The 20,734-nt window shown below is 37.8% G+C and overlaps 1 protein-coding gene and 1 pseudogene across 14 annotated transcripts in view; both read right to left on the reverse strand.

Moving 5' to 3' along the window:
* Window positions 1–20,734, reverse strand: part of CNOT4 (CCR4-NOT transcription complex subunit 4) — a 162,892-nt gene that overhangs the window by 87,705 nt on the left and 54,453 nt on the right. The gene's annotated exons all lie outside the window — the stretch shown is intronic.
* On the reverse strand, window positions 5,282–5,977 carry LOC308247082 (insulin-like growth factor-binding protein 3 receptor; annotated as a pseudogene). Its single transcript has one exon. The product of its transcript is annotated as an insulin-like growth factor-binding protein 3 receptor (transcript).

Genomic DNA, 20,734 nt, shown 5'->3' on the forward strand with positions numbered 1-20,734 from the left:
ACCAGGCCTGCAGGGGAGGGCAGTTAGGGATGACCAAGCTGGCAGGAGAGGGCAGTTAGGGGCAATCAGGCTGGCAGGGGAGCAGTTAGGCGTCAATCAGGCTGGCAGGGAGTGGTTAAGGGGTGATCAGGCTGGCAGGCAGAAGCAGTTAGGGGTAATCAGGCAGGCAGGCAGGTGAGCAGTTGGGAGCCAGCAGTCCTGGATTGTGAGAGAGATCCCAGATTGGAGAGGGTGCAGGCTGGGCTGAAGGACACACTCCTCCCCACCCCCCGTGCACGAATTTCATGCACCAGGCCTCTAGTATTAAAATAAAAATAAAACAATGAGTTGAAACAATAAGACACAGAGTACAATAAGGTATAAGACACAGAAACAAAAGATGATTTTAAATGGAAAAAGGGAAGTAAAGTCAATGACTTTCTGGATGAGGTATGAGGGTTATAGCACAGAAGTGACCTATTTTTGATTTGGTAATTAATTTTGCCCCCCAAAATAGTTAATTTTCACATATACAATCTAATCCTCACAATGACTTGGTAAAAACATACTATTCCCTTATAAAAGACAACTGAGGCCAAAGGGTGACCCAGCCTTTAAGTAAGTGTTGAAGACACAAATTGGAAGTAAGACAGTCAACTTAAGAACCTACGCCCTTTCCAATACGGTAAGATAGAAATTATGATAACTGAAGTCATTACTGCATTACCCTTGTGTATAAAGTACAAATGTTCAAAAAGTAAAAATTACATGACTTTTTCAAAAACTTAAATTCTACATGAAATTTCTACCTCGTTACCTGCAATATATCACCTGCAACTAATACCATAACACAGTATAAATTCTGACACACATAATAATGTTCCTGAATCACCAAAAATCTCACATACCATGTAGTAAGTACAAGTAAAAATCATATACTCAAAATCATATTTAAAAATTCTTTATCACTCATAAAGTGCTGTATCACTCACATGGCTTTTGCTTAAGACACTTTTCAAAAGATAAGTATGAAAATACAGTAAAAAATGTAAAATACTGCAGCCGCTGTACAAAACAGTTTGGTGGTTCCTTAAAAAGCTATATACAGAATTAGCATATGATCCAGCAATTCCACTTTCAGGTATATACAGAAGGAATTGAGAGAAGGGTCTCTTAACAGATACTTAATAATGCTGCTATGAATATTGTACACCAATATTCATAGTACACCAATATTCATAGCAGCATTATTTCCAATAGCCAAAGGCTGAAACAACCCAGTGTCTGTCAACAGATGGATAAACAAAATGCAGTATATACATACAATAAAATATTATTCATCCATAAAAAGAATGATTTTCTGATACATGCTACAATGTGATTAGCCGTGAAAACATAATGCTAAATAAAATTAGTCACAAAAAGACAAATATGATTCTACTGATAATGAGTCATCTAAAGTAGGCAAATTCATTGACAAAGAAAGGAGACGTTACCATGTTACCAAGGGCTGAGGTCAGGAGAATGAGGAGTTATCATTTAATGGGTACTTAACAATGATTAGTCTTTTAAAGGAGGAGAGGGTTAAGGGGCGGGGGGGGGGGGGGGGCTGGAGGGGGGGAGGCACATTTAGCCTCTATTATCAAGAAAGCTAACTGGTTGTTCTAATCGTATCTAGTAAATAACATATTATTCCATCTACACTGAGTGGCCAGATATTATGATCTCTGAATGCATTATAATCTGGCCACTCAGTGTATATCCTATTTAATAAAAGGCTAATATGCAAATTGAACCCTCGACCAGGAATTCGACCACCAGTCAGGCTGGCCAACCGCCCATGTCCCCTCCCCCTGTCCAGGCTGGCAGGACCCCACCCATGCACGAATTCATGCACCGGGCCTCTAACACACATACATACACACACACACACACACACACACACACACACACACACACTGAGTGGCCAGATTATAGTGCGTTCAGAGATCATAATAATCTGGCCACTCAGTGTATATAAACAGGTTATAATTTTATTAGTAAAGTTAGACAGTTGGCCAATGAAGGTTTTTGCCACTCCAACAGTTCTTTTTTTATCTTCATTCAGTGATTCAATAAATAGTTATAAAACTTACTATGTTTCAAATTCTAGTCTAGGTCTTTGGGACACATTAGTTGACCATAACAAGCAAAAATCTCAGCCCTGCTGCCTAACTTTTAATTGGGCAATTGCAATTTAAATGGGCCAGATGAAGTAGGTTTCAAGAAAAGTTAACATTTAAAATAGGTACTTGTGTAAGCTGTGCAAATATCTGAGAAAAGAACAGACCCAGGCATGAAGAAGTCAGTCAAGAGGCCCCACGGAGGGGACATGCTGAAGTGCTTAAAGAACAGCAAATTCATAGTGGCTGGAGTAGAATAAGTAAGGGAAAGAACAGTTTGAGATAAGGACAGAGATGTGAGGGGTCCAGGATCTTGTAATGATTCATCATAGGCCACTAGAACAAGTTTGCCTTCCTTTGTGAAATAAAGGAAGAGGGCCAGAAAGTTTTAAACAGAGAAATGGCATAGGTTTGACTTATATTTTCAAAAAATCTCTCTTGGTTCCACTTGCAGCTTGACAGTAAGGAGTACTATGAACCCACTCCCCAGAGAAATGGGTGAAAATTACTTAAAACCAACCTTTTAAAGTATCTGGAAATGATCCTAATGGCCTAAGGCAAATGAATAAACATTTATTCAAGAAACTCTATTAAAATTCAGGAAAAACAGCAAGACTATATGGTATTTGAACTAAAACCTGTTCTTTCCCTTTCTCCTTCCCACCCTCTTCTCAGCTCCTGCTCAAAGCTACCTGATACTAAAGCTAAATTCCAGGTAAGTGCAGCCGAAAGGTGGGGGCTCCCCTCTTTCACCCAACTGCCTCTCACGGGAAAGAAGCCCTATGTTGCTGCTGCATGTTGAAAATACTAGGACCTAGACTGCCTTTCACCCAACTACTTTGTAAAGCAGAGCTCCAATACCAGGAAAGGCAAAACAAGAAGATTTGAGGCTACTGTATACCACTCCAGTAAGTGCTCAGTAGAACTGGGGGTATCTGTCACATGGAGTGGAAAGTGTACCACTACCCCTGCTATCGAACTCCAGAGTCAGAGCCAGAGCCAGATATTTTGCCAGGAAGGTGAATTAGGCTTAAAACAGATAGCTCTGAATCTCTTCCAAAGGAAGACTTTATATGCAATAGAGTGTAAAGTTTAGGCCTAAAAGCAATCTCAAAACCAAGAAGCTTGTGATGAAGGGCATCTGGGAGGAGATTCAGATAGACTAAACTGTAAACCAGCTAGTTTGCAGGAGAGAATAAGGAGAATCAGGAAATAAGACAGCCAGTATGAGTCCTCCTAGGGTCAGAATAAACTTCAAAGTCTGACCTCAAGAACTATCACAGCAAGTGAGCTCAAATTTTTTTTGGATCAAGTTGAGAAGCAATTTGTGTCCTAGGGCATAGTTGAAAACAAAGAAGCAGTCAGCTGGCAATAAACATGTGGGTGTGGTCAAGGAAAGAGACAGTGGAAGTGGAAGAGAACCCTGCCAAAAACACTGTCATCCTAAGGTGCATGTGGGCATATCCAAGTCTGCACCCCCCAGGATCAATACCAGATGCTTAACACTGCAAGAGGGGAATAGACTTCACTAAATTAATCTAAGCAATCACTAAACAAATAAGCAAATAACAGTAACAAGCCCTGGGAGGGATGGGAGACCAGTACTCACAGTTGCTTCATAAAATGTCCAGTTTTCAATCAGAAATTGCAAGCTATGCAAAAAAACAGGAACGTATAACCCATGTACACCAGGAAGAAAGCAGGCAACAGAAACTGCCTGTGAGAGACACCATATGTTGGATTTAACACACAAAGACTTCAAAGGAACCATTTTAAGTATGTTCAAAGAACTAAAGGAAAGCATGATTGAAGTAGTAAAGGAATGTATAATGAAAATGTCACATCAAATGGAGAATTTCAATAAAAAGATATTTTTTAAATAAAGAAACAAATGGAAATTGTGGAGTTGGGAAGTATAAAAACTGAAATAAAGTCACTAGAGGGGCTCAACAGTATGTTTTAACTGGCAAAAGAATGAACTAGTGAAATAGATGGTGGCAGATTAATAGAGATCATACAGTCCAAAGACAGGAAAAAAAGAATAAAGAAAAATGAACAAAGCTTCAGAAATGTAAAGCACCATTAAATACATCAACATACACATAATGGGAATACTAGAAGAAAAAATATTTGAAGAAGTAATGGCTGTATCAAAATTAACAACTATAGCTACACAAAATACATGAATCTCACAAACATAATATTGGACAAAGCAAGAAGAATAATATAATGTGGTCATATAAATTTCAACAGATAAAAGAAAGCTATATTTTAGGGATGCAGGGAAAATGCCAAAATCAGAATAGTGAATGCCTTTGGGTGAAAGGGAGAGGGTTATGGACCAAAAGTGCATTGGTGGTAAAGGGTATTCTGATGTACCTAAAATGTTCTATTTTTTTTTTCTTTTTAAAGTTTTTTTCAAAGCATTGCCATGACCAAACCCACCTCACTCTCTCAATTAGCTTCATACGTATATGGTGGCAGAGCTGGGATCAAAACCAGGTGTTTTCCAAAGCCAAGGTCCAACCGTGGGAATAGCTGCAGTAACCCATGCCCAATGACAACAAGGAAAAGTCCCCCAAACCTCCAGAACCAGTCTACTCTAAAATTCCCACCTCAATCCAATTCCCAATACACACACTGGGCAACGTTGGGCAAAAAAAAATCCTCTTATTTTCCCCCACATTCTAGCTCTCCACTTTCTATAACATCTCATCCAACTCAGACCCAAGGCTTGAGAAGTTGATTCATACCTGGAGAAAAATAAAATTAAAATAACAGGGCAGGTGAGAGAGCCCTTGGGGGAAGCTCTGGAATGACTGAGAAATTGAAGAAAGAGCAGAGGAAGTGACAACTAGAGATAGGTACAGGCCAATTGGGATGGCGTCAGGACCCCAGGATCTGCCTGGGGCCAGAAAGTATTCCTTTCCCAGTCTGCTCATATCTAAGAAAGAACTGGTCTCTCTCCTCCACTCAGTCAGTCTCTTCCACTCAGCATTAGTGGCCTCCATGGCCTACAGTGAGAAGTCATCGCATCTTAGCCTGGCATCAAGGTGGCTCATTTTCTGTCTCAAGCAAGTGGCTGCAGCAGTCAGAACAAGACAGGAACTAGACCAGTACCCTTAGGGCCGGGTTCTAAACTAGTAGGACTCCTGGAATGGGTGGAAGCACACAGCAGTAAAAAAGAAGAGAAGGCCATAGAAGAGGAGGAGAAAGGATCCCCAAACCAGCAGCCTAGAGCTACACAGAGCCAGCTCCTCCAAGGTGAGCCCAAAGCCTTTTTGGCTCCAGACCCTGACACAATCTCAGCTGTCCTAGGGTTCAGGATGGCATTTCCTGCTCCCTCCTCCAAGCAGGATATGGGTGGCTGGCTGGAGGGCAGGCGTCCTGGAGCAGCACTAAAATACAGGCAGATTCCTAGGGTCCTTTCTGTGATCATCCTACCTGTAAAGAGGACCAGCTCTCCTACAGAAGATCCTTTCAATCCCATCTGACTCCCCAGGACCTCGGTTTGGAATGTCTGGGTCTTGTTCCTGTCTGGACCATCTCCGAAGTCCAAGGTGGTCAGCAAGCCAACAACATGAGACCCACACCACTTCCTTGTGACTGTCCTCGTCACAGGCACACAGTCAGCTGCCCAAAAGATCTCAAGACGGAGACCCAGTCCTGAGAGATGTCACAGCTTAGAAAGTCAGTCCTGTGGGTGAGAAGGAAGCCTCAAAGACCAGGCCAGAAAGGCCAAGAAGCAGCAAGATCAAAGTGGCACAGACCAGAGGTAGGTGGTGGGCCAGACAGAGATGCAGGTTGTACCATGCCTGGCAGCTGCTCATGGGGAGCCAGAGGTGCCTGGGCCGCCACAGAGAGCCTCCATAGAGAGACCCCTCCCCCAACCCTCTTGACAAAGGTGCAGTTGGGATCCATGCTCTCCCCCCAAACCCTCAGAGGGGATTCCCATGTGCAGTGAAATGTTCTATTTTTAACCTGGGGGTGGTTACAAAGATGTTTACTTCATAATAAAACTGTACATGTTTTATATTTTTTCTGAATATATACTTCTTACTCTTTTCAAAATCTTAATAGAAAGAGATAATAGCTGCAAATTTCCCAGAATGGTTACAAATGACCCACAGACCCAGAAAGCACACATACCCAAGATCAACAAACCTACCAGACACCAGAGAGTAAAAGCATAGAACACTAAAGGTAACAAGAATCTTAAAAGCAGATAATGAAAAAGGACCCTTCACGCAATGGAATGATAATTATTAGAATTATAGTGGACTTCTTAATGGCAACAACTGAAGCCAGAAGGGAATGACATATATTCAAGATACTGAGAGAAAATTACAGTCAACCTACAATTGTGCTCCTAAAAAAGCAGTAACTCTTAATGAGAGTAAAATAATAAAACAACATTTTTTATGATAACTGAGGTTTTTACATGAACTGGATATTAGATTATATTAAGGAAGTATTATTAGTTAAGTATGACAGAAGTATTGCATTTATTTTTTTAAAAGCTCTTCTACAGGAGAAATATTCTTAAGTAATTATAGACTTCATGATGTGATATTTCAGCAGGAAAGGAAGCACAGAATGGGAAAGAGATGAAACTTTCAAAGAGTTCCAAGTGTCCATAACTACAGAAACTGAGGGATGGAAATAATTGGATTTTGTTGTACTATTTGGTCTATTTTCATGCATGCTTAGATATGTCTATAATAAATTTTTTAAATAATTGATAAAATCTAAGGCTAAATTAAAACAAATAAACAAAAATATAGCCTGTTTACCAGTAAAAGACCTCCACTAAAGCAATTTGTCAAAATGTTCTTCAGAAAGAAGGAAAATGATCTCAGAAAGACAGTCAGATTAAAGAAGAGATGGTGAGGAAAGAATATGGTAAAAATGTACGTAAATTGAATCACATATTTCTATGTAAAATAATATAATTTGATGGATTTAACAAGGGTAAAATAAAATGTTAAACAATAACAACAGATAAGGTGGGAGAGGAGTGATATTGAATAAACTGCTATAAGGTCCAACTTTGAGAGCAATATGAATGATTTAATTTCAAGGGTAAGTAACCATGTATTCCCTATGCTCTACTAATTCCACTTCCCTTAACTGCCTTAGAGAAACAGTTGCACATTTTAAAAATATATTTTTATTGATTTCAGAGAGGAAGGGAAAGGGAGAGAGAGATATAGAACCATCAATGATGAAAGAGAATTATTAATCGGCTGCCTCCTGCACACCCTCTACTGGGGATTGAGCCCACAGCCAGGCATGTACCCCGACAGGGAATCGAGCTGTGAACTCCTGGTTCATAGGCTGACACTCAACCACGGAGCCACACCAGCCAGTTGCACATTTTAATAAGGAGGCATATACAAACAGTTCCAGCACTGTCTGTAATAGCAAGAAATCGGAAATCTGCAATCAATAGGAAATGGCAAAATTATGGTATATCAATAAAACAAAATACTACATAGCAGTTTAAAAGACTAAGAAGGACCTGAACATTCAAACATATTGAGTGAAAAAAAACAAATTGCAGGTACTGTGTAACAGTTTTTATATTAAAAAGAAACCACGTATTTTCTATATACACAAATATAATTATATATGCAAAACCATAGAAAAAGTTATAAACAAGCTGGTAATAGTGGTTATACTATCTATAAAAACAATGAAGGAAATTGGATGAATTGGAAACCTGAGCTTTGACAATGATTACATGTGTCTTCTATAATAGAAAATTAATTTTCAAAAGTAACTTTTTAAGGATATTAAACTTTGAATCCCCTGAGTGCAAACATTGCATCTTTTGCACCTATTATATTAGGTGAATGTATATTGCAAATCATAGGGTCTCACATGGACTGGAGGGGAGGAGGAGTACAAAGAAGACTGATTCAAAGGAAATATACCAAAATAGCAGTTTTTCACTTAGTAAGACAGCTATGAGTAGTTTTTCCTTTTACTTTCCAATTTTTAGAAAATGAACATTTACATTTGTAATGGGAAAAACTATTTTAAATTAGTTAAAAATAAAGTACAATCGAAAAATAAAAAGAGAATAAAATGAGATGAAAAACCTTTTGAATTATAATTAGAGAACCCACATCAACCTGTTTCCTATTAGTTTGTGCTCTCTCAGAAGGAGGCTAGGAGTTTTAAAAATTAAATGCTAAGCCTCTTAGGGTTATTAATAAGATAAAATCAAATTGTACAAAATCAAAGAAGAGACTAATTAGTGTGCTAATTAGTTCTTTGCCATAGCTGTACAGGTTGTCACAGGAATTGCCCTAGGTGTTTTCAATTCAGGAAAAAAAACAAAACACACAAAAAAACACATCTATTTGGGTGGAACGTGCATAGCAGAAAGGTATGCCTATTTTAAAGTTTTTAAGGATTCACTTAGAGACCTATTTGAAACATGCATCCAGGCATCAAAAGCTAAAACTCTGCCCGGCCGGTGTGGCTCAGTGGTTGAACATCTACCCATGTACCAAGGGGTCATCAGTTTGATTCCCAGTTAGGACACATGCCTGGGTTGCAGGCTTCATCTCCAGCAGAGGGCATGCTAGAGATAGCCAATCAATGCTGATGTTTCTCACTGATGTTTCTCTCTCTCTTTCCCTTCCCTTCCTCTCTCTCTAAAAATTAATAAAAACCTATTTTTTTAAAAAAGCTAAAACCCTACTAGTCAATCTGGACTTAAAAATTAGTCCTTTTAGACATGCTTCTGTACATTAATTTACAATATGCCAGTAGTAACAGATAAGATAGAAAAAAAAATCCGAAGAGAAATACTAAACTGAAGTGCAAGGGTCAGTCTCACCCTCTCAGTATTTAAAAAAAAAAAAAAAATTATATATATATATATATATATATATATATATATATATATATATATATATATATATGGTTATTAGCATGGTTACGTGTGACCTCTTCTTTAGCGGTCACCCAGTCATTTAGATTCTAAAACCCCCTAAATTCTGATCCCAAATCACCTGCTGCCAATCAAATGCTCCTCTTCCACCAAGAGATCAGTTCCAATTAATCTACCCCTAAGGTCTTTCATCCTACTTTGGTCTTTCCACTTCACAGCAAACACTGACAGATAAGGAAGGCCATCTTTCCAATTTTTTTGGCTGAGGTAACACACTTCAGAATTACCTGTTACATTTACAACTAGTTTATTCTCATGAACTAGTCTCAAGCAAAAAATGTTAAGCTAACTGTATTTCTGTGGAAAGTCTCAAGGAAAATGAGTGTGTCCAAATGTTTTAAACAATAAAACATTTTATAACAAAAGACCATTGTTACATATTAGCTCAATTACAGCAGTAAAACATATGTAATCACCTACCAAAAAAGAATTCGTTTTAAAAAAGCTTTAAATCTATATAGCAATGCAAACCTATTTGATCAACTCAAAAGTTGTATCTCCAATGTTCTTGTATTATTAATCTTTAAATTGCACAAAGTATACTCTGTACATTCTTTAAAATAAAAGCCCATGATTAGCCCTAACCAGTTTGGCTCAGTGGATAGAGCGTCGGCCTGCGGACTGAAGGGTCCCAGGTTGGATTCCGGTCAAGGGTATGTACCTTGGTTGCGGGCACATCCCCAGTAGAGGGTGTGCAGGAGGCAGATGATCGATGTTTCTAACTCTCTATTCTCCCTTCCTCTCTGTAAAAATCAATAAAAAATATACATATTTTTTAAAAGCCCATGATTAATTACAAGTGAAGCAATTTAGAAAAAACATATTCATTGATAGGAGCCAAAATGGTCCATTTAAATAATTACATATTTCAAATGGTTTCATGGAATTTAAACCCATAGGTTGAAAGAAATGATATACACATGTAAATTCTGAGGAAGTGAAGGATATTCTGTTTATCCTTAACTGTGGAATGAAAAATACGTTAACTAAAATAAGAGGCTCTAAACTAGGGGTCAACAATTATTTTTTGTAAAGGGCTATATACTAAATATTTTACACTTCGTGGGCCATACAGACTTGTAATTACTCAACTTTGATGCTGAAATGCAAAAGCACTTATGACAATACATAAATAAATATATGGCTGTGTTCCAATAAAACTTTATTTATATACTTTGAAATTTGAATTTCCTTTTTCTCATATCACAAAATATTCTTTTTTATTATTTTTCAACCACTTTAAAATGTAAAAACCATTCTCTTAAACCTCACAAAATAGGTAGCAGGACCCCCTGCTCTAAACATAGAAACCTCACAAATTTGAGCATGAGTCTAAGTGTTAGACTTCTTTCAAATCTATTTCTTTTAACCTTCTCCCTGAGGAAATCTTTATAGTATTACATTAGGCAAATGGTTTCTCTCCACTCTAAGCATTTACTTTTATTGGCCCTGCTGAATTGGCCCTAGCATGCTATGAGACACTACCAGCACAATTTTAGGACATAAAAAAAGTCTTTCTGTATCTTTAAAATTTCACAAACTTGAAGTAAACTGTAGACACAGGCTTGTTTTCCAATGAGATAAAATTTAGGAAATAAATACAGTACCTTAGAAATACTGACATAAAATACTTATCTGCTATATGACAACTACAATAAAACCAACACCATTCTGAATAATACATGTTAAAGTATTAAGTAAAACTGTCCCCAATAATGTTAATCAACACTTACTAAACACAAAATGTTTCTGATGTTGGAGGCCTCAGTAAACTTCTAAATAATCATACTATCCTATATAATAAAGAGCTAATATGCAAATGGTCATCACACCCTCACACCCTCGAGCCGGGACCCAGGGGACCTGAGGCCAAGCTGGGGGACCTGAGGCCGTGCCCTCCGCTCTGGTGCTGGGGCCGGGGAACCTGAGGCTGGGTCAGGGTCCTGAGGCCATGCCCTCCGCGCCGGGGTCGGGGGACCTGAGGCTGCACCTCCAGCCCTGTGGGGCTTGACAGGGGTGGGGCCAGCCGGGTCTGGGTCTCATGCAATTTTGAGGCCCACGCGGGTGGGCGGGGACTCAGACTCTGACAGGAGGGAGATTTTCATATACATTTTACTAATTTTCTTTCACCTCTGACACTTCTATTATAGAGAAAGGGCAAATAGCAATATTAAAATATTTCCTCTAATTAATTCCCTTTTTAATGTGTACAAATTTCGTGCACCGGGCCACTAGTTTGTATATAAAGTAAAAGGAGTGAGAAAATTACCTACAAGCTTAGAATTGGGTACAGTTTCAAAAGAAAAAAAAAATATATCAGTTGGAAGTACCAAAAGAAGTAATAATAAAAAAGAATTTTGAATAATGAAAAATACAAAAGCAGAGAAAGTGAGATAAAATAATTAGTAGAGTCTAAGTCAGACGTCCTCAAACTACGGCCCACGGGCCACATGCGGCGCGCCGAGGACATTTATCCGGCCCGCCGGGTGCCGCTGCCTGTCCTGCTTAGCAGCCGACTCATCCCAGGCCCACAGTGCGCACAGGAATTTGTTCATAGTTTTTTTTTTTAACTATAGTCCGGCCCTCCAACGGTCTGAGGGACAGTGAACTGGCCCCTGTTTAAAAAGTTTGAGGACCCCTGGTCTAAGTTATGTTTTCACAAGAAAGGAGAACAAACCAAAAAAAGAAAGAATAGCCAATGGCAGACTAATGAGTTTGGTATAACAAAGAAAATATCTGGGTTTAATTAAAAAAAAACAAAAACAGTTTATATAAACAATGGAGGAGAGGGATGGAAGGAGAGTGGAATAAAAAAGAAAGTAACCAAATAAAACAAAACATTAACCACCATTTATAGTTAACTAGTTACAATCCCCACATCATTTGTGCCATCTAGTTATAGTCATAAATAGAAGTATTCAACCATTACCTTCTAATATAATTATTGTAAAAACTACTGTGTATCTATGTATCAGATGGGGGTTTTAAGAATCAGGCTAGTGATACTAATAATGTGTTTGTATAATAATAACATGCTTTAGATAACTGAAGCTATATTACTATACTTATAATATGTAAAAGTGTCTAAGCTTTGCCCTAACTGGTTTGGCTCCGTGGATAGAGCGTTGGCCTGCAGACTCAAGGGTCCCAGGTTTGATTCCGGTCAAGGGCATGTATCTTGGTTGCGGGCACATACCCTGTAGGGAGTGTGCAAAGGTAGCTGATCGATGTATCTCTCTCATCGATGTTTCCAACACTCTATCCCTCTCCCTTCCTCTCTATAAAAGATCAATAAAATATATTTTTTTAAAAAGTGTCTAAGCTTTAATAGTGGCTAGAACTTCAGCACTTATTTCACCAATATTTTGGGACTGAGCAAATTATAGTAAATTATAATACCTTAATAGGTCTGGAAACTTTAATGTACAAAATAGAAATTTTAAAAAGAGAAAATCCTGCTTTAGAGCAATAGGAGTGTACAAGAATACATTAACCAAGCAGAAAACTACATCAAACTAAAAACCACAGAAGAACTAGCCTGAGATGTCTGAGTAACGGCCCAGACTACAACTTACTAGTTGAAAAAAAAGTGCTCAAGTAGAAAAGTTAGATTTATAAGATTATGCCTCCTAAATAAAGACTAATAACTAAATTAGTCTTAGAGTAAGTAACAAGGATAAGTATATAGTGCTCTGAACTTAATAACTGTAGAGAAGGATGAGAGAGAAAAAGAGGGAGGGGAGGCCCTGGCTGGTTTGGCTCAGTGGATAGAGTCGGCCTGCAGACTGAAGGTTAGATTCTGGTCAAGGGCATGTACCTTGGTTGCAGGCATATCCTCGGGGGTGGGGTGTGCAGGAAGCAACTGATCAGTGTTTCTCTCTCATCGATGTTTCTAACTCTCTATCCCTCTCTCCCTTTCTTAAAAAATCAATAAAACATATTTTTTTTAAAAGAGGGAGGGGATGAAATAAAAAGAGGGAACTAGATCATAAGCTTGATACCAAAATCCGAGTAAGAAAAATCTATAGACCATTTGCATGAAAATATAAATAGCCCTGGCCAGGTAACTCAGTTGGTTAAAGCATCGCCCTGAAATACCAAGGTTGTAAATTCGATGCCCAGTTAGGGTACATAACAGAATCAACCAATGAATGCATAAATAAGTGGATGTTTCTCTCTCTTTCCCTTTCTCTTCTCTCTCTTTAAAAAAAAAAAAAAAAGAAGAAGAAGAAGAAGAAGAAAATATAAAAATCCTAAATACAATATTATCAAATTCAACAATATTAAACTAAGTACAGTTTTCCCAGAAGTGCAAGGCCTTCATAATAGAAAATTATTTATCAACGCAAAAGGTCAGAACAAAAAACTGTCCATCTCAAGAAATAACTAAAAAGTCACTAAAACTCAATAGCTTGTCCTTATAAAATCTCTTAATAAACTAGAAATAAAAAGATTATCCTATAACATGATAATGGATATCAACCCCAATACATTCTAATGATGAAACATTAAATTCCCACTAAAATTAGGAGTGATACAGAATGCTATCATCATTATTAGCATTATTCCCAAAGTTACCAATGACAAAAAAAATTAATTATATGTAAAGAACAATTCAAAAGACAATATTACCATTGTCTTTTGAAGACACAAATTACCAATATCACAATGAAAAGAGGATGTTATTACAGACACCATCCTATATAATCCTATATAATAAAAGGCTAATATGCAAATAGACCGAATAGCGGAACAACCAAACAACCAGTTGCTATGACGTGTGCTGACCACCAGGGGGCAAAATACGCCAGTTGGAGAAAGACAAGTATCACATGATCTCACTCATATGTGGAATCTAATGAACAAAATACACTGATGAACAAAATAGATCCAGAGGCACAGAAGCATGGAACAGATGGACAAATCTCAGAGGGAAGGTGGGGGTGGATGGGTAGGTGGGAAGAGTTCAACCAAAGAACTTGTATGCATACCCATGGACACAGACAATAGGGTGGTGAAGGCCTGGGGAGGCCTATAAGGGGTCAATAGGAGAAAAAAGGGGACATATGTAATACTTTCAACAATAAAGATTTAATAATAATGGGGGGATGAGGACACATATGTAATAACTTAATCAATAAATAAATTTTTTAAAAAATATTTAATAATAAATAAATAAATAGGACACATTTTCCTAACAGTAGTCACAAAAAAATGCAGAAAAATAATGACAAAATTTAACATATATTCATGATAAAAAAAAACCCTCAGCAAATTAGAAATAAAGGGAAACTTTCTCAATCTGATAGAGTATCTATAAAAAGCCTACAGTTAACATCATACCTGATGGTGAACTCTCTTCCTGAAATCACTGAAATCAAGAACAAGTCAAGACTCTCTGACCTCAAGTTATCTATTCAACTTTTTATTAGAAGTCCTAGCCAGTGCAGAAAGACCAGGAGAGGAGGGGGAGGAGGAGAGGGAGGCTGGGGAGGGGGAGAGGGAGGGGAAAAGAGGGAAGGATAGGGGAGGGGAGGGGAAAAGGGCAAAAGGAAGGAAAAAGAAAGATTGGAAAAGAACTAAAACTAGTCTTTATTTGCATAAGACATGACTTCATATATAGGAAATCTAAAGAAATAGAAAACTGTTAGAACTACTAAGTGAATTTAGCAAGATCACTGGATACAAAAATAACAAAAAATCCATTGTTTTTCTAAATACTAATAACATACAATGGAGGCAGAAAATAAAACCATAATACCATTTACAATAATATCAAATAAAACATCAAATACCTAGAAATAAACTTAACAAGATATGTGAAATATATCTATATTAAATCACAAAATATTGCAGAAAGAAAAAAAAGACCTCAATAAATGGAGAGATACACAATGTTATGAATTGAAAGACCTGATAGTTTTAAGATATCAACTGTCCTCAAATTAATATATACATTCAATGTAATCTGAATCAAAATCTTAGACTTTTTAAAACAGAAACTGGCAAGCTGATTCTCAAATTTATATGGCAATGCAAAGGATTTAGAATACTCTAGCCATTTTGAAGAACAAAGTTGGAGAACTTATACAATCAGATATCAAAACTTACTATAAAATAATTAAAACAGTGCTGGCATTTGTGGTATTTAATTTTTGGTCAAAAACCAAAAAAATTCAATGGAGAAAGATCTTTTCTATGCATGATATTGAAGAAACTGAATATCTATGTGGGAAAAAAAAGTGACCATCTAACAAAAGTGACCTAACATCATATAAATAATTAATTTCCAGATGAATTACAGTTAAATATGAGTGCCAAATTATATAATGTTGACAAAAAGACTCCTATCTAAAATACTGAAGAACTGTAAAAAATAAAGGGACAGATAGTTCAATTAAAAATAAATGCGAATATACATAAAGCCTTTACAAGAATACTTAGGAAAATACCTTCATGACTTTGGAATAGGGAAAAGATTTCTCACCAGACAAAATACAAGCATAAAATTAAAAATTGGTCAAATGGACTTCATCAAAATTAAAGCCTTTTTCACATTAAAAGACACCATTAATGAAGTAAAATAGCAAGCTAAACATTGCAAGAAAATATTCACAACACATGTATCTGACAAAAAAATTCATATACAAACTACATAATGAACTCCCACATATCAATAATAAAAGATAATATAATTAACACAGATGGCCAATAAGCACTTAATGTGTTCAACACCACTGGTCATTAGAGAAAAGCAAATTAAAACTACACTGAGACATCACTATATAATCATCAGAATAGCTATAATCAATAAACCTAACAATAACAAGTGTTAGTGAGGACACGGAGTAACTAGAACTGACATATTTTGATTAGAGTATAAAATGGGACAACTACTTTTGGAAACTAGCAGTATCTAATAAAGTTAAACACAGATATCCAAAAACCCAGAAATTCCTCTCATAGGTATATACCTAAGCGAAATAATTTCATATGTCTTCAAAAAGATTTGTACAAAAATGTTCATAGTGACATCATTCATAATTGCCTCCCCATACTCGTGCAAAAAAGGGAAATGATTCAAGTCCATCAATAGCAGAGTGGATAAATTGTGCTATATTCAAGCAATGGAATACTACTTCACAGCAGAAAAGAAACTAATACAAACGGCTATTTTAATAATCTTAAAAATATTATCATTATGTTGAGAGCAAGGAGCCAAACACAAAAGAGTACTTATGATTCCATTATTTAAAGTTTGAGAATAGGCAAAGCTAAGCGAAACTCAGAATGGTTACCTCCTAGTGTAGACAGTAGTATTGGCTGGAAAGGGGCACAAATGAAATATCTGGAGTGACGGTAATGTTCCATATCTTGATCCAGGTGTTGCAGATAAGTGTGTATACATATGTAAATGATAAATATTTTATTTTATATCAGTTGTATTCAATAATAAATTGTGGAAAGGAAAAGAAGGAAAGGATGATAAGAAATGAAAGGGAAGGAAGAAATGCCATTTTAATTTAAATTTTATGGTCTAAGTCAAAATTCTATCTCTGAAAGTGACACCAACAAATGATTTATGGAAAGCTTTGTTCCCTATGATATATGATATTTCAAATTGTTAGGAATATACCTTAAAATTGTAGTAAAATCTTTGAACAGACCACTGAAATGCCACTATTACATGCTCAGTCTATTGAATGTCTACAGATAATGCATTGAGAGGATTTTGACAGCAGTTCTGTTTTCTTTGTCTAAAGACTTCTAAGTTTCAAAGAAGTATCCATATTTCTAATACTATTTTAGATATTAATATATTTATTCTCTTTGTGACTTAAAAATCTATTTCAAGTTTAATTAGTAATTACAAGAAAGCAACAATTAGAAAAAAAGGTCTGCCACCCACAATCCCATATTCTAATATATAAAGTTTTGTGCACCTATACAGAATCAACTACATATTTCGTGTGTGTGTGTGTGTGTGTGTGTGTGTGTGTGTGTGTGTGTGTGTTTTAAAAAGGGCCCAGCTGGTGTGACTCATTGGTTGAACCAAGCAGTCACCTTTAAATATAATGAAGATGGGCCCTGACGGGTTTGGCTCAATGGATGGAGCATCGGCCTGGGGACTCACAGGTCCCAGGTTCGATTCTGGTCAAGGGCATGTACCTTGGTTGCGGGTACATCCCCAGTGGGGGGTGTGCAGGAAGCAGCTAATCCATGTTTCTCTCTCATCCATGTTTCTAACTCTCTATCCCTCTCCCTTCCTCTCTGTAAAAAATCAATAAAATATTTTAAAAAAAAATAAAAATTAAAAATAAATAAATAAATAAATATAATGAAGATGGTATTTAAAAGTAACTCTGGCCCTAACCGGTTTGGCTCAGTGGATAGAGCGTTGGCCTGCTGACTGAAGGGTCCCGGGTTCGATTCCGGTCAAGGGCATGTACCTTGGTTGCGGGCACATCCCCAGTAGAGGGTGTACAGGAGGCAGCTGATCAATGTTTCTCTCTCATCGATGTTTCTAACTCTCTATCCCTTCGTCTCTGTAAAAATTAATAAAATATATTAAAAAAATAAAATAAAAGTAACTGTCTTTTCTTACCAACTTGGGATTTTAGTAAAAGATTTTTAAGAGCTTCAGCAAATCTTAAGATTTAAACAATAAGGATAAGGCCAGTGATATTTCAAAGAATTTTTAAAAGAAAGAATATCTGTCTTATCAGTATATTCACTTTATATTTTACTAGAGGCCCAGTGCATGGATTCATGCACTGGTGGGGGGCGTGGCCTGCGGAGATCTGCCCACTGCGGGAGCAGCCACTCATCCTGGTCAGCTGAGCGGCGCTCCCACTGTAGGAGTGCACTGACCACCAGGGGGCAGCTCCTGCGTTGAGCATCTGCTCCCTGGTGGTCAGTGCGCATCATAGCGACTGGTCAACCAGTTGTTCCGCTGTTCAGTCGCTGGGCTTTTATATATATAGATGTTCCTTTGTAAAAAAAAAAGAAAATTGCTAAGCAAATAATGTTTGAAAAGGGATAAAGGAAAAATGTTCTTTAAAAACTGAAAATAAATTCTGCAGGTGTAGGTTAGAAAATTAATGAAAAGAGAATTCAATAACTAAAACTACCAGCTTTGGTAGAGTCTGGGATGCTTCTAAAATCTACTGTTTTTGGTTCCTTTGGTTTCTAGTTCCTGGTGTTGGAACATCAGAACCAGCATAGAAAGTTACAAAATATAATTAACCTTTTCAAGTTTGACCCTATCTCCCTTGGTCCAATCTCCCTATTTTGGTCTAATATTATAGGTCTACTTTACAGTTCTCAGATCTGTGCTCACAGAAAAAGGAGGAGGGGGGAGAAGGAAGAGACAGAATAAGAAAAGACTGGATAATTATCCACTACATGTAACTAAAACAAAGACTTAAAACTTTCTCACAAGAAACTTCACTCTGACCCTTTTGCAAAATACTTTGGGCCAACAGATCTGGCAGATTTTCTTACTAATGAAGACCTTCAAACATGCAAATACTGAGCACATTCTCTATTTCAATTAGACTCAATATTAGAAAGGGTTAGAAAATAAGGTATGTATAGCAGAAGTTGTAGGTTACATCTCCAATTCTTACAATTACTTGTTTTGAGAAGTTGGACAAGTTATTGACTTTCTATGGACCTAACGCTTCTTTGTTAAATGAAAAGGTTTTATTGGATAAATCTCTAATGTCTCTCCTGACTCAAAAATTCTAAAAATGCAAAGTGAGTACATTAAACCTTCTTTGGTTAAGCACTATGTATTTCAAAGAGATTAAATATGAGAGAAAATGGTAAGAATAAAATAAAATGTTACTTAGGAAACGTGATAATAACACTTTCTGATTCCAAAATTTAAGAAAATTGTTAAGATTTAATAAAGCTGAATGTTTTGATATCTAATGTTAATAAATGGCTCTTAATTTTAGTGTTATAAATTAACTAGAGGCCTGATGCACAAAATTCGTGCAAGGGCCTTGGCCCCGGTCTCTGCCTGCCATCACCGCCACAGCCTCGGACCTCTGCCACCTCTGCCACCTCTGCCTCGGCCCCCGCCTACTGTGGCTTTGTCTGGAAGGAAGGACATCCAGAAGGATGTCTGGTCTAATTAGAATATTACGTTTTTATTATATAGATAGCTAGAAAAATCTAAAGAGAAGTTACTGCATCTAGAGGCCCAAGGCTTCAGAACCCTGGTGACAGGGCTGGCATGGATCCTTGAAACAGAGGGTCCGTCAGCAAATGCCCAGGGAATGGGCCATTCAAAACTTTGGACAAAAGCCCAAAGAGCCAAACTGTCATAATTGGAGAACCCAGATTGGCCAGAAATCCAAAAGACTTAAAGTTACCCCAAACTGCCTGCCCATTTGGCCCGATGGCCATACTACCCAGTACTATATTTGCTTCATCAAGATGGGCACTCTGAAGGTGGCTGCCCAACACTCCTGTGTTCCCAGTGAGCAGCTCTTTGTGGGTCATTAGCCATCCCAACCCCAGCTCCCCACTAACCTCCCCATGCTGATTGTGGCAGTCCAACTCCTCTCTTTCCTGAGTAACCCCCTAAACATTCTTTAGCAGGATGCCCTCCCTCAGGTTGTCCATCCTTTTGCCATTACCTGAAGACACACACCGCCCCCCCCCCCCCAGGCATGGAACACCCAGCGTCACTCTGTCTCTATCCCAGCCCATCACATAGCTGCCCTGTTCAACTCCAATCAACCCCTTTACCATGCAGTCTCAGGTAAAACCCATCATCTGTGTTTTACTATACTGAATATCTAAGCTTCAATGCTTACAATCCCAATAAAGTATTCAAAATTTTAAAAAAGGGGGTCCTGGATTGGAGAGGGTGTAGGCTGGGTTGAGGGGACCCCCCCGCATGCACGAATTTTGTGCACCAGGCCTCTAGTAAATAAAATCAGATGAAAACTGCAGAAAGCTTCCTAAAACTCACCTGAGGAAAACTAAGGGAGAGAAGGATAGAAACATCAGTTTTTAAGAAGTGTGTACCCTGACCAGTTTGGCTCAGTGAATAGAGCATCAGCCTGCAGACTGGGGGGACCCAGGTTCGATTTCAGTCAAGGACATATGCCCAGGTTGCGGGCTTTATACCCAATCGGGGGTATGCGGGAGGCAGCCCATCAATGATTCTCTCTCAACATTGATGTTTCTATCTCTCTCTCCCTCTCCCTTCCTCTATGAAATCAATAAAAAACATATTTTTAAAAGGTGTGTATATTTGGCCCTAGTGGGCGTGGCTCAGTTGATTGGAGCATTATTCCATGAACCAAAAAGGGTTACAGGTTCAATTCCCAGTCACGGCACATACCAGGTTTTGGGTTTAATCTCCAGTCAGGGCGTATAAAGGATGCAGCCCATCGATGTTTCTCTCTCACCCTTCCTCTCTCTGTAAAGTCAATTTTTAAAAAATTATTTTTTAGCCCTAACCGGTTTGGCTCAGTGGATAGAGCGTCGGCTTGCAGACTGAAAGGTCCCAGGTTCGATTCCAGTCAAGGGCATGTACCTTGGTTGCGGGCACATCCCCAGTAGGAGGTGTGCAGGAGGCAGCTGACCGATGTTTCTCTCTCATCAATGT

This window comes from Plecotus auritus (genome assembly GCF_963455305.1).
Source record: "Plecotus auritus genome assembly, chromosome: 4".
In the NCBI taxonomy this organism is placed as follows: Eukaryota; Metazoa; Chordata; class Mammalia; order Chiroptera; family Vespertilionidae; genus Plecotus; species Plecotus auritus.